The sequence below is a fragment of the Anser anser genome, assembly GCF_964211835.1.
Source record: "Anser anser genome assembly, chromosome: 26".
NCBI lineage: Eukaryota > Metazoa > Chordata > Aves > Anseriformes > Anatidae > Anser > Anser anser.
The window spans coordinates 4211015-4224880 of NC_139747.1; the positions used below are offsets into that span (position 1 = coordinate 4211015).

Here is a 13866-nt window from a genome sequence, read left to right on the forward strand (position 1 = left end):
CAACAGTAATTATGTGCTCATATGGCTGTGGCATAGTTCTATTCAGTGAACTGTACAGGTGAATTCTTGGTAGCAATGCTCCTTGCTGGCTTTTGGAATTCATGCACAACCCAAGACAAACATTGCAGAGAAGCTATTCTAGGCTCACAAAAAGGAGACACTGGCTTTCAAACTAGAGGTAGCCACGGTAAAAAGAATAAGGGAAAGGCGAACGTCAGGCCACGCGGCTGTTCCATGTATTTGATGATGGCACATGGCTCTCAGAACCTACGTAATCACCTCGCTCTGGAAAATGCTCCCCTGAGAAAGGACAGGAGCCATTGGGTTTTTAGACCCAGGAATTTTAGGTGTTACATATTTCAGCATTTTCCAAAATGAAGAGCGTTATTCGAAAAATGTACTCACACACCTGTGTCTTGCTCCATGGCTATGGTGCTCTAAGGTCAAGCAATTGCACCATGTTGTATTTGACCACCCAGAATAAGAAAGTCTGCTGGCTCCAACTGACTTTCCCTGCTTTTCAAAAATGCATTCCTTCTAATGTCTGGAGCTTTTTATATTGCTCGTACATCATTATTCCTCTTCCTAAAAAAAAACCTGTTCCTTCCTGTGTTTCCTAAATTTAAGCAAATCAAATCTGAAAGCAAAATGCTTTTCATTTTCATCAAAACTTTCAGCAGAGGAAAATAATTTCCTTTCTCCCACCTCCTTTCATTTTCTGGTAGGCTCTAATCAACATCCCACATGCTAAACTCTTTTGAAAATCCAAAGTGGAATCATGCGATTCAAAATACTCAAGTCCCATTCACTTTCAACAGTCTTTACCCAGAAGATACTTTTCTCTTTGGAAAGTCTGGCACATAATGACTAAACATTATGTCCCCTTTCTGCTGTTTGACTCTTTAATACTCAGGTCTTTCTATCCGTCTGCCTGTTCCCTTTCAAGAGTCTGCAAAATTGCATCTATTTTATGCTATTCTCCTCTTTAAGTTTCTTCCACCAGAACATACATGGACTTCTGTATTCATAAAAAGGGACCAGTATTTCCCAGATCCACTCATTACTCCTTAAAATGTAATTAGTTCTTCTAGCACTGCATGTTGGTTGCGAAGGCAATGTCTCTTTGATCTCTATAGCACAGATAGAAGCCACAGGAGCCAAAAACTAACCTACTGAATCAGTGCCAAAATTGTCACTGGCTTCAGCTGAAAGAGAAACAAGACACATCAGTTCCCACTGGGGACTGCTGCCATGACTTGAACTGATCTGTACTGCAGCCTAAAAAAGTATCGCATAAAATCATGAGGTACATCATTATCATTCACTTGTAATACATTAGACCCCTTCAAGGATGCACAGCAGAAATGGTGGCATCCTTCAGTACTTAACTAGTCACAGTAACCACGTTTGTCAAAGCACATACGAGAAAGCTAGCTGCTAAATTTTAATCTAGAAAAATTATATGCATTGGAACACATCATTCCTATCTATAAAGCATTACATGCAGCAGAATTTGCTGTTCATTCAACCAAAAAGCAATTATATAAGCAGAGCAATGGGAAAGCATCTTCACATCTTCATAGGACCAACAGGACAGAGGATAGATCAAACCATGAGAAATGGAGGTCAGGACTTGTATTCCAAGGTCACTGAGTATAAAGCTGGTTTTGTTATGGGGATTTTTGTTTTGTTTTAAACAGAAAGTTGGCAGAAACTACAACACTCACCCCTATCCAGAATCCATAAAATAGATGTATAAGTGACACTTAGGTTAGAGAAAATGTTAAATGAAATTAGAAAGAAGAAAAAAAGAGACATCTGCACTATCTGGAAGGTCTTAAAACTCTTCCCCTGCACTTAAGTACTTACAGTCTTCAGTATTCCTTACATAGAAGATGAGATGGTAATCACAGGGATGTTTCACTGTCAGGAAGCAACAAATTCAGTTCGAGTTCTACAACCATAAAAGCATGGCAAAGCAGAATGGGATCACTGCTAGAAATGTATGGACACCACGTGCTGTAGCAAAGCTAAACTACTGAAATAACGAAATCTTCCATGCCAGATTACATACTACGTCTAAAAAAAGTTATTTCTTCTACGTAGAAGCAGTGGCTTGGGTTTACTGATCAAAATCTAAGGATACCAACAAAATTATACTGCTTAGAAATTTAACTTAGTGTAAACCTCTTTTTCATATTCTACTCCGCAGTAAAGACTTCAGTATACAAAACTATAGGCACAATTTTAAAAGAAGTCAGTTCCTGTTTACATATCTGAACAAAGTGATGAAATGTAATCACAGTGTTTGTTTTTTCTACATGTGGTTGAATGCTGAGTAGTTTTGAAATTCTGATTGCTTATTTACAAGGCAAATTTTCAAAGCACTTGAATGCTTTCTGAAAATCTGACCATTGTCACAATCTCTGCTTTAGCAGCTCACAGGAAAGCTCAGCTCTTTTGAGCTCCCTGTGTGCATTCACTATTTAGAAATTTAGGTACAAGTGCTTTTGGATCTCTCTACTGCATATCTGTGCATAACATGTCTGCATAACATATCTGCATAGGACTTCCTGGGTTTCTTCTCAAAATAAGATGGACTCAAACAAATACTGATGTCTGTTACACAAGTAATATTCTCTTTTCTGTAGCTGTATACACTTAATATACTTTTGTCTATTTAGAACGTGCTTCAACAAGTCTTCATAATTGAGGCACATATAGAAACTCTATTACTGAAAGCTCCATCTACTGGTTATGAAAGAGTACTTAACTCAGAAACATCAATGTCCATCTTGCAAGCACTTCATAAATGATGTTAGAACATGATTTAATTCCTGTTCCTTTACTTCACATTTCCTTCAATGTGTCCCCAGGCTCCCTGTAAGCTACTCTCAGTGGTAAAACATTTTGTATGTAGTTTGTAAATCATCGAGGGAAAACTTGAGTTGTAAATTACATATACACACATGCCTCATGACAACATACAGAAAAACGGGTTAAAAAAAAAAAGGTAAATTCTTAGGACTGTAAGATTATTCTATACAGCTGTCTCTCCACCAGGTTTCAAACACACACACTATATAAACTCCCATTTAAATTCCAAACTACAGAGACAAGGGCACAGATAGCTTTACACCTCAAATGACACAAGGATACATCAGATGTAAAATTAATGTCTTATCAAAGTTTTGAATAACAGCTTACAATTTTGAGGCAGAACACACACGTTCACTTCGGAATACTCATCTCATTATTCTTACTGCCTTTTCCTCACGGTAATTCTTGTCTTGCTTTGTTTATTTTTCCATATGTTACTTAGGCACTAAATATATTCAATGCCAAGGCATTCACGGGGTGAAAACCTTGAACAAAAGAGAGACAAAGGTACAACTCAAGCAGGGAAAAATATCTTGTGTGAGGTGACTACTTAAATACATGTTTGTTTGTTTGTTTTCCAGAACTAGTTTGATTCAGTAAATTGCAAACTACTACGAACAGCGCTTGTCTGGTGACTGTCGAAGCACATCCCCATTTTAGACTTTGCTCATAATAATTGGTTTTCAGGAGTGACCTCACATGGGGATTCGATGAGAAAATGGAATCAGAGCACTCCAACAAGACTCTAGGTTTCCCTGTGCTGCTTTATGAGCCATTTTGACACTCACCGAAAACTTCCAGAGCCGAAGGGTTCAGCGTAGGCCTGAGGATTAGATGACCTTGGACTTGAGCAGCATATTGCAGCCATCACCTCCAGGTGAACGCCCGCCATCACCACAGGCCTCAGTCCCGGCCTGCTCTGCCCGGCCCCCGCCTCCTCGGAGGACATTTTGGAACTCCCCTCAGCCACTGACTTTGACTGGCAGGACGCACCGAGCAGTTTGGTTGTGCTTCTTCAGCACCTCTCTGCACCGCCACCATGCACGTTAGTACCAGTAATTAAACTGTCACCCTTTCTGGCTTCTATTTACACTTTAAAAATGCAGCTACTGAGACATGAATGTGCCAGGTGATGTATTCAAGGTCATACAGGGAACCAGTGACCAAGTCCAAAACTAAAAATCCTGCCAGATCAACCCACACGCTCCTTTTAAGTCAACACACTTGCTTTTACAACACTTTGCGCCAGCTTTCAGAGCCCCTTTAACACAACTCAACCATTTTTCTGCTTCCCAGCGAGTCTCACAGGTTGTCATCTAGCCCCAGAATGATCAACACGCTGTTAAGGCTTCCATGGAAAGTCAGCAGTCACAGGAATATAATACCAGAAGCCAATGAGGCATCTTGAAAACATCTGCATTTTAAGAAATAATTAATAAAGAATGGCATTTTTCATTTGCAGCGTTGGGAAATCAAGGCATAGGACTGCTGAAGCGAACTGCAGGATCTATCATTACGCAGATGCCATATAAATCCAATATTACTTCTTATTCATTTTTGTAATACAAGGAGGAAAAACAATATTCATTGAAACAAATGCAGCAAACTGTAGAAAACATCATTTTCATTTATTATTTATAAATAATACTAATATCTAAAGAGCAAAACCCCATACATCATGAGAGCTACTGTACAAGTAGTAAGGGAGAATTTTCCCCAGACAGTTTGTAATCTAAAAAGAATCAGATGAACATGTTTCTGACGGGATTTTTCCAGGCACATGCAACAGATCAGCAGTAGTGCTGAGTTCAACCTCATTTTCTTGTACTATCCGCTAGATTTTCTTAGTGCTTGTATTTTATTTTTTTTAAAGTCCTGAATGGATACATATTTGTTTGACCAGCATAAAATGCCACAAGCTTCCGAAGTCTGTTTAGAGTCACTGGATATTCCTGCCATAAAAATAACATATAATCAAATTAAAACAATTTTGGAAGGTTGTACCTATAATTTCACAGGATGCAATAAGGACCAGCATTTATTCTGAAAATAAAATAAATATTGAAAGCAGGAAAATTAGTGTAATCTCAGTGCTTAGTAGAAGAGAAGTTAAAACACTAGTTTTAAACCTATATTTCATCTGAAAAAAGTGCACGTAGCTGCAGTCAAACCAATGACAGCTACTCTGTGTGATGGAAATAAAGCACAACAACTAAACATTTGCTAAATTAGCATTTCCAAATTAGTCCATAAATGATTTTTTTTTTAATCTGAAACTGTCAGTCCAGAGCAATAGGCAATGAATATGGGGTATCATAAAAAGGAGAGGGAAAGAGAGAGAGAAGAAAGAGAGTTTATTACAAACACCGAATACGTGTGAATTATCTTTTACAAGGCTGTAGACATCATCAATTTGAATGAACTAAAGAGGCAGTTTGTAAGAGGTTGATAATGGCTGCAATGCTGAAGTTGTAATCTCATTAATTATTTTCCAGCATTCTTTTCACCCTTCTAAAACTTCTCAAACATCTCTTCTCTCAAACTCCCACTCTTTCTCTGCATTTCTCTCTTTTCCAGACTGCTAAAATCATGGGTGCTTTCTCTCAGGCAGCATAAATAGTCTTACAGGACCTGTAGGAGATAATCTGTGGTTTGGTAGAGAAACAAAAAGGCCTGACATGAAGGCCACAGTTCAATGATACAGCAAATCTAGCCGTAGGGCTTCTAGAAGCAGATGAAAACCACCATGGCCATATGATGCAAAGCACTGATTTGGTAGAAACGCAGTCTTGTGAGCATAATTAGATTACAAAAAAAATGAGGTTTTAACCATGCAAGTCTAACAGGCTTTATGCTAGATCAGATACTGTTTGTCTTTCCTATCCATGCCACTCCAGCTTTAAGCCAGATCAGGGACTGCCCATTTCTTCCACACCCAGCAAACAATCTGCATCGACTGCCAAGGCTGGAATAAACTCAGTCTTTTTCTCTAATTTGAAAGAATTGCGATCTTATACCCGCATCTGAACAAGATTAAATTGGTACTACTAGTACTGCCAATGAAGTATAAATGGCTGCAGAACTACAGACTGGCTTTGTGGACCTAAAAGGTTGAAGAATCTTTCTGATTTACTCAACTTCATTCATGCACTGCCCTAGAGTAGATAAAAGAAACATTCAAAGCATTGTTATTGTAGCACAACAGTGATTCTGAGTTTGATAAAGCCACATGTCTGGACTTTCTGAACATCTGCCATTCTACAACTAGTCCAGACTTTCTTGACTCTATATAGCTGTTTCTGTTAAACTTCCTGGAGTGACTTCTCACCCATATTCACAGCATCACAGAACAGTCAAGGTTGGCAGGGCCCTCTGGGTCTTCACAAACACGAAACACTTGTTTGTTCAAACTCAGACCAGGATTCGTGGTTTTAGGTAACGTAAGAGAGCACTGCTTCTTGATCTGGTTCATATGTTACAGTGAAATGATAACTTGAAGATGTAACTTTACAGCATGAAGTGAGTAACCATATAGTTAGGTCAGTTACACTGCTATTTTCTCACTCCTGGCCCAAAAGTCAAAACGCATCCACAATTTTCAAGCCTAGCTCAAACCCCACAACCCATAAAAGCCTATTATGTAGAGATTGTTTACGTCCACCACAGATGATGTAGATCTCTATTATTCATTAAAAAAGGCAGAAAAAGAACCATACTGAGTTTTTAAAAATTAAAGAGCCTCTGACAAAACAATTCAGAAATGGATTCTCAGGAGATGCAGGAAGGTGGAATCCTACCTCTTCCACTGATATGTTTTTTTGTTTATGGCAGAACTTGAAAGCCTGCTTGCTATGTGGATTTCAAAGCTTCAAAAAACACCCATGGCTGAGAAACCGTTGAAAGAGAGGAAAGGAAAAGAAAATCTTTCAGACACTAAAATCACCTGCTCATCTATACACTTAGGAGTTTTCCACCAGCACCTGGCAATGCGCTGGGATAGCCATTCAATGGTACATTACCTCTTTCCTGCATAATGAATATACCATACCTACCAAGAAAACAAAGAAAAGGTTTCCTTTTCAATGTCAAAATTTAGCAATCTAATCTTTATTTATTATATTTTATTTTTTTTTTATTATTTAATAAGTAGGGGCAAATATTGAAGACCTTATATATATCAGGAATTTTGCCAGAATTGTAACTTCTTTCTGTGTTTTCACAAAGAAAGGTGCAGGCAGATGGCTGAAGCACTGGCTTGTAACTCAGAAAACAAACAGCGTTAATGACATTTTTACATTTCAGTCAGTTTGTATGTCTCCAAGTCCTTTGCAAAGGGACTCTGTAACACTAATGCCATTCACAAATGGGCAAATGGAGGCTGAGCAGACGCAATCAAAGTAACGATGGGCTGAAAACACGCTGTGCAAGTCCTGGTGTAGGCCTCAGGTACGTTCAAGTCCTAGGCCAGCCAGACACATACATTCAGTGCAAATCAAATTATTTTCTCTGTAAAATGTGTTATTATTTTCTTATCATTTATGAGGTGATCCAACACAATTTTGAATGTTATAGAGATATCTGCATTTCATACCAATTCTATCTGGCTATTTTCCACAACTCTATCACCTGTGCAAGAAATACATCTATCTAGCAGGGAAAAATCAGTCAGAAAATAATGAAAATGACTTTTCAGCCTCCCTGAGTTACAATATTCTAGTCAGAAGCTAATAGAAGTTGCCCGAGGAAGCCATCTGCCACAATTTATGGAAGTCCTACAAAATGCAAAAACCTTGCTACGTTTTTAGCACTGTCTACAGACACCTCACACATTACAGCCATCTCTGTGACAATAATCACTTCTTGTAGGGATAGAAATTAGAAACTTGGCTTCAGAAATTTGTTTGCTTTTATGCATTATGCTGAAGGCCCTAGGTCTGGTTCGACCTGCACCACTTAAGCATTGTTCATTAAGTGATTGTTTATTTGAGTGTCCTTCATCCTCACTCAAAACACAGATTTACCTTTGGTACCAAAATTAGTATTTGTATTATTTTGATGAAAGTTTCGTCTGTTGAGCTGACTGTTTCTCTCATAGCTCTATATTTTGGTCAGTCACATATTCTTCTTGTTTAAGCATTAAACTCAAATCCCTACCAAATTGGATTTTCCTATCTACATTGTTTCTTCAGTTTCATCTTGAAGTGCTCCATGCTGCTTTTCTGCTCTGCTAAAAGCTACTGCTCCTTTCCAGAATGAGATGCAATTCGGTTACACACTTCAGCAAAAAAAAACAAAAACCCCACAGAATTCCTTCAGTACATGCCCAAAGTTTACCATCAAATTAAACATTGCTTTAGAGAGGAAAACTTCCTTCAGGTGACACCTAGAAGCCCAAACCTTCCAACAGAAATTTATCTATTTGGTAAGACTTCACAAAACATTTTGTGCGACAAGCACTTCGAACTCCCTAGAAGAAAGGTCATATAAGTATTATTACATTCCTATCAGCTAGGAGAAGCTGATTACATGACATTAATACCTTGCAAAGAATCTTCATACCCCTCAAGAAAATCAAAATTTAAAAAAAAATAGCTTTCTTCAAAGTATCTTACTTCACACTAATAAAGCTGCTCTACTATGAGTTAAAAATAAAATACCATTCTGGTTAGCACTTTTTGAATTTCAGTCCTCCCATCATTCTTCTAGTTCTAATTTGTGAAGTGGGAAAAAAACAAAAACAAAACCGAGTCACCTTGAGAACATATTTGAAATATATGAGAGTGCAAATTAAAATGACTGATGAGAGGCTGAGGTGCTGTGAATGTGTCATATTTTTAGTGACGTCCATCGAATCAATCAGCAATCAAGCAAGATTAAATCATTGCCGGGTAAAGCATCTTTGTTCTACTTACATTTCAAAGGATCGGACCTGGTGTCCTTTTGATACTGTACCTAATCTTCTCTTGAGATTTGTACCTGCTTGAGGCTATTTGTTTAGGCTCATCATAGAGGTTTGAATAATAATTAGAGTTTCATGATGGAGCCATGCTACTGGCTAGATTTATAGCACTCCAGATGGCTGGGGGATGCCAGATAGATTCCAATATTTGACTGCAGTGAAGAGTAAATTTAAGATTTCCCTCAATGACCTAACACAGAGGAGAGAGATTACTGTGGCAATTACTGTATGATCTCTGTCACCCCTACAGCATTTCATAAAACCACTGGAAATGCAATTAGTTTTCTGCATGACACACCTTATTTACAAAGTGCACTGCTGTGTTAAATTATTTGGCAAAGGACAGTGATTTTCCAAAGCAATGGCAGTTCCAGGTGTTTGCATCTAACGCCGATGTAACAAGATATGGTAGGTGCTGAGCACAGGTCATGACTTGGAAAGTCCACTAAAGTGGCTTGGATGAGTGAGGTCAGGGCAACTTGTGCTCTCCTTGCATACAGCCCAACCGTCCCAAGCTGCTGCTCCTTTCAAGGCTGGCATTACAACTTGAGTTCATACTCATGCTACTTTACGTTGACATTACTGATGTTGTTGCATTTAATAAACTTGTGATCTTATTAAAGTGATGTACAGGTTTAGTAAGATTGATAGGTATGGTTCAGGCTCCAAGGTAGGGAGCCGGTGGTGCTGTGAATCACTGTTGCGTGTTCATTAATGACTGGGGGGGGCAGATTGTAAGACCCCACTGCTCCTTTCAGCTCTATGCTCCTGGGTTCACCAGCACATACCACCTGCTTGTTGGGAAGCTTCTATTAACAACAGTATCCTGTCTGCAGCAATAGTAGTAAAAGGAAGAGAAAGGGAAAGCAGTTTACACAAGGCCACATGTGTCAGAGTTTTCTACTGCTGTAGTAAAAATTACCCTAAAGCTAGATAAGCACTAGGTTTTTTTATAATACCTTTTTTATAATACCTGAGGCAGTGTGCCCAGTCCACAGGTCACCAGACAAAGATCTTAAAGGTCTCCTCCCTTTAGCACTAATCATCTTCGTGATTTGGAAAATCCACCTCTCCTCGTTGTTTCTCCTCCCATTTGAAGTTTGTTTTCACCACTAGGATTTGTAAACTTCTTGGTACCTGCCATACTACTTACTGCATGCTTGTAGAGTCCATAACAATACACACCTTTGGAATTATGGTCATACAAATAATAGCTAACAGATACTGTTGGTTTTTCAGTTGATAACAGCATCTAAGTTAAGCCTGCATTTCAGCTGCTAGGTCAGCATTCTCATTTCAGTTCACAAATGTTTGCTGTATTCAACTGATTCAAAAATAAAACATTTCAAAGCAACAGAACAACACACAGCCTATTAATTAAACATTCTGAAGTCACTCATTTGCTAGGAAAACAGATTCCTAGTGAATACTTCATCTGCTCTGCTCTCAGGTTGCTGATCGAGTGGCTTTCCATCAGAATTGCCAGTGCCATCCTACAGCTCTATGTTGGTGTCATTTTTTCTCTTCCAAGGCAACTTGTGTTTCTCAGACATACAAAAGGAAATCAAGAGGAACTTGGGTCTCCACAGAAACAACTTTATACTAGAGGCAGAGAAAACATTTTTCCTTACATGTGCATGAACATAGACACAACCCAATTCACACGGTAATCTTCAAGCTGCCCCGTGTGGGGCGACATTAGCTGGACTGATACAATCACAAACTGTGAACCAGAAAATAGCTTCTAATTTTGCAACTCAAATCAGCTCTTCGCTAGTGGAGTTTTCTCATTTCACCGATCTACACAATGCAAATATCTTAATAGAAACCTATTTCATGGCTATGGAGCTTGCTATTCTGTTGCAACATCAGTGAACAGAGTATTGCTTATAGCCAAACAGTAACTCATAGTTTCTTTCATTAAAATACTTTCAAGATGAAAAAGTATTTTCATTATTAGGTATCAAGGTATCTTTTAAAGTAACAGCAAAACCGGAAGCTGTACTTTGAGGGAGTCAAATTAACAAAGGACTACTTAAATTATAAAGCGCTTATGTAAGTGATGAACACTGCAGGATGCATATAAAAGTGGTTTTCTGAAAATATTCTGTGCTACTTCCCTTTTCCATGGGAGTTGGCTGATTTATAACACTGTGTTATGTCAACAGGCAAAAATCTAGAGGGTATTGGGTTTGGGTTTTAATAACATTTAGTGAAGCAAAGGGCAAGTTTTGCTGGAAAGCTTCCCCTGCCCTGACAGCTCCAAAAACAAACGAATGAAGGCAATTTGCAATACCCAGAAAGTCCCAGAGAAGTTACAGTCCTGTCCAGCAGGCTACTACCCACGTAGGAAAGATCAGTCCATAGCAATGGGTTTCTTTTAGGGGGAACTTATGCTAAGATCCGTTGCATCACCCCAACTGGAGCAACTTGAGGGCTTAGCTCACTGCTCACCCTGGCACCTTATATATTAATGAGTCATATCAGGCATTGAATGATTCTTCTTCTTCCAAGTCTCTCATCCTCTGTTTGGGTAAAAATCTGTCAAGTTTGTCATCCTTCACTGTGCCCAATTACCTTCTGCACTACCTGCCTCAGAACATGGGGACGCTGAGAGGTTCCCCTCACTGTAACATCTCCTCTCCATCCCTCGTGGGCCCTGCTAGGAAATCCTCCACGATCTGTTTCCAAATACATCTGAGGTAGCCATTGCTTTATCCTTAGTTTGTTTCTCTGTAGATGTGTTTGTTCATACTCATCCTGGCTGGGCATGGTAACCTGACAGAAGAGGTCGAGTCAGGTAGGTATTTGCGCAAAGGTGCACAAAGTATGTCAACTGTGAGCTTCTGGGGCCAGGGTCATCTCTTTGACCTCTGCTTGTACCGCTTCTACCACAGCGGATTCCTGATCCGATGCTACCTTTGAGTGCTAGCACAATAATAAAAAAGGAACAATAAACCAGTGCCTTTCCAAACAATAAGCTGGGAGTTGCTGTACGACGGCAGTGGTTTTGATCAGCAACAGCATATTTCTTCCATGTTTTCAATCTCCAATGGACCTTTCTAATTTACTTATACAGCCTCCATTACCATGGTAACTGAATATGTCAGCCTTCGAAGTACTTATCCTCACGACACCCTTACATGGAAGCTCAGTAATTCTGTGGGTAGATACCCAGATTACTGGCTCATGCTCCAATTCCTGTCCCTGTGTATTCACTGCTGTAGTCCTCCCTGCTAACTACATTAAAACCAGCACAAATATGGCTCCTGTAAATAGATTTCCCCCATTTGCTCCAGTCAGTATCTGAGGTGCATACCCAGGGATCCTACCAAGCTCATCCTATCAAGACCAAAGTCCATGTGGGAGAATCCTCTCTTCAAAATGCTATCCGAAACTACCTAGAGGATGAATGCACACACGACTACCTGCATTCCAACCACATATTAATTTGTTGTGCAGAAATACTTACAGAAAAAGGAAATTAGCTTTCATTTTCTCTCTTCGGCCAATGCACCTATCTGCCCCGTGTCACGAAGCATCCCGAGACATTTCAGCAGTGAGGCAGAACAGCGTGCATTAATGTCAAGCCAGCGATTCCAGCCTAACTCTGAGCTGCGACAAGAATAGTAAATGACTAATGAACCCTTCTCCAAAACACTCTCTCATTAGCAGTGTGTCCTCATTAAAAGGGGCAAATTTACCATAAACAATTGCATCCCTTGTGCCCAGACCTCAGCAGCAGCTGACAACAACATACAACATTTACCCCCTGCCATCCAGCAGGCAGTAACACCAAATTTAACTGAACGCACTACGTGGCCAGCTCTCCTCCCCAGCACAGCCAAAGCTCTAGGGAAGGGAACCAAATACAACAGGCTTTAATATATTTCTGTTTAACCTTCGTTTGGTATACACAGCGTATCATCCCATACCTCTCTCATCTGACAGACACGAACTCCTCCACATGATGAGATCGGGGTGCTGCAGTACTTTTGGAAATCCCATCAGGCAAACGAGTCTTCTAGCATTTCGGATACCCTTGAGCAATGAGGTTTCCTAATAAATTTTTGAAGATAAGTCTTAGGCCCTTAAGTCTACATTGAGTGCCTGAAATCACCAGAAAGACCTTTTACTCTCTGTATGAACTCACAGCGTGGTCTATGAAAAGACTGACATGCAAGTCAATGCAACTACGCTGAATTGAGACTAACAGAATAGCAACTCTGCTCTGAGAGGCAGTTGCCTTTTGGGAGCAATTGATTTATTGTATATGACTATAACAAGGCTTTCAATTATACTCAGTCTTTAAAGAAAAATTAGACTTAAGAGTCAAGCTTAGGCAAATTACTGAAAGATGGACACGTATCCAACCGAGTTCCCCAACCCCTTCAAATGAAGAAAAATACTCTCTTAAATTAAAGCTCGATCCACATGATGGCCTTTTTACAATCCACAGTAATATAAAGGGGCTTTTCTATAAACAAGATTTGGGTCCAGAGATTTTCATCCCAGTTCTACACATATTTGCAAATAACTCATTTGCTGGACAATAAGCATATAATGAGAACATTACAAACCAGATGATTGGAGGGAACCTTCATCTGCTGAAAAGCCACAGAAGTTTCAAAGGCTAATCTACAGCATAATGTTTTAAATCAAACTAATAACAGTCAGTCAGCTCTGCTCAGAGAATCTGTATAGAAGACAATCTTATAATTATCAACAGTGGAATTAACGTGCAGCATTTATTCGTGTGGTTGCGCTAAGAAACCAGTTGTTGGCCCGCTGGAGATGGGACCTGACGACCTCATTCTCCTCCATCTGTAAGTTCTCATCTCGCAATAAACAGCTCTGTAGACACCATTTCCTGAAGACACAGAGATTTTTTTAGCTATAGCCTTAGTGACACTTGGTTATGCTCTATTCCCAAATGCTCTAACAGCACCACAATCCTTTTGTTCATTTAATCCCTTAAAAATCCATGCAGAGATGTTTTTGGGGTACACAGTGGCTTTCATTTGGGT

General features: G+C 39.4%; 1 protein-coding gene across 16 annotated transcripts in view; it reads right to left on the reverse strand.

Moving 5' to 3' along the window:
- LRRTM4 (leucine rich repeat transmembrane neuronal 4) overlaps positions 1-13866 on the reverse strand; it is a 328498-nt gene that overhangs the window by 129432 nt on the left and 185200 nt on the right. The gene's annotated exons all lie outside the window — the stretch shown is intronic.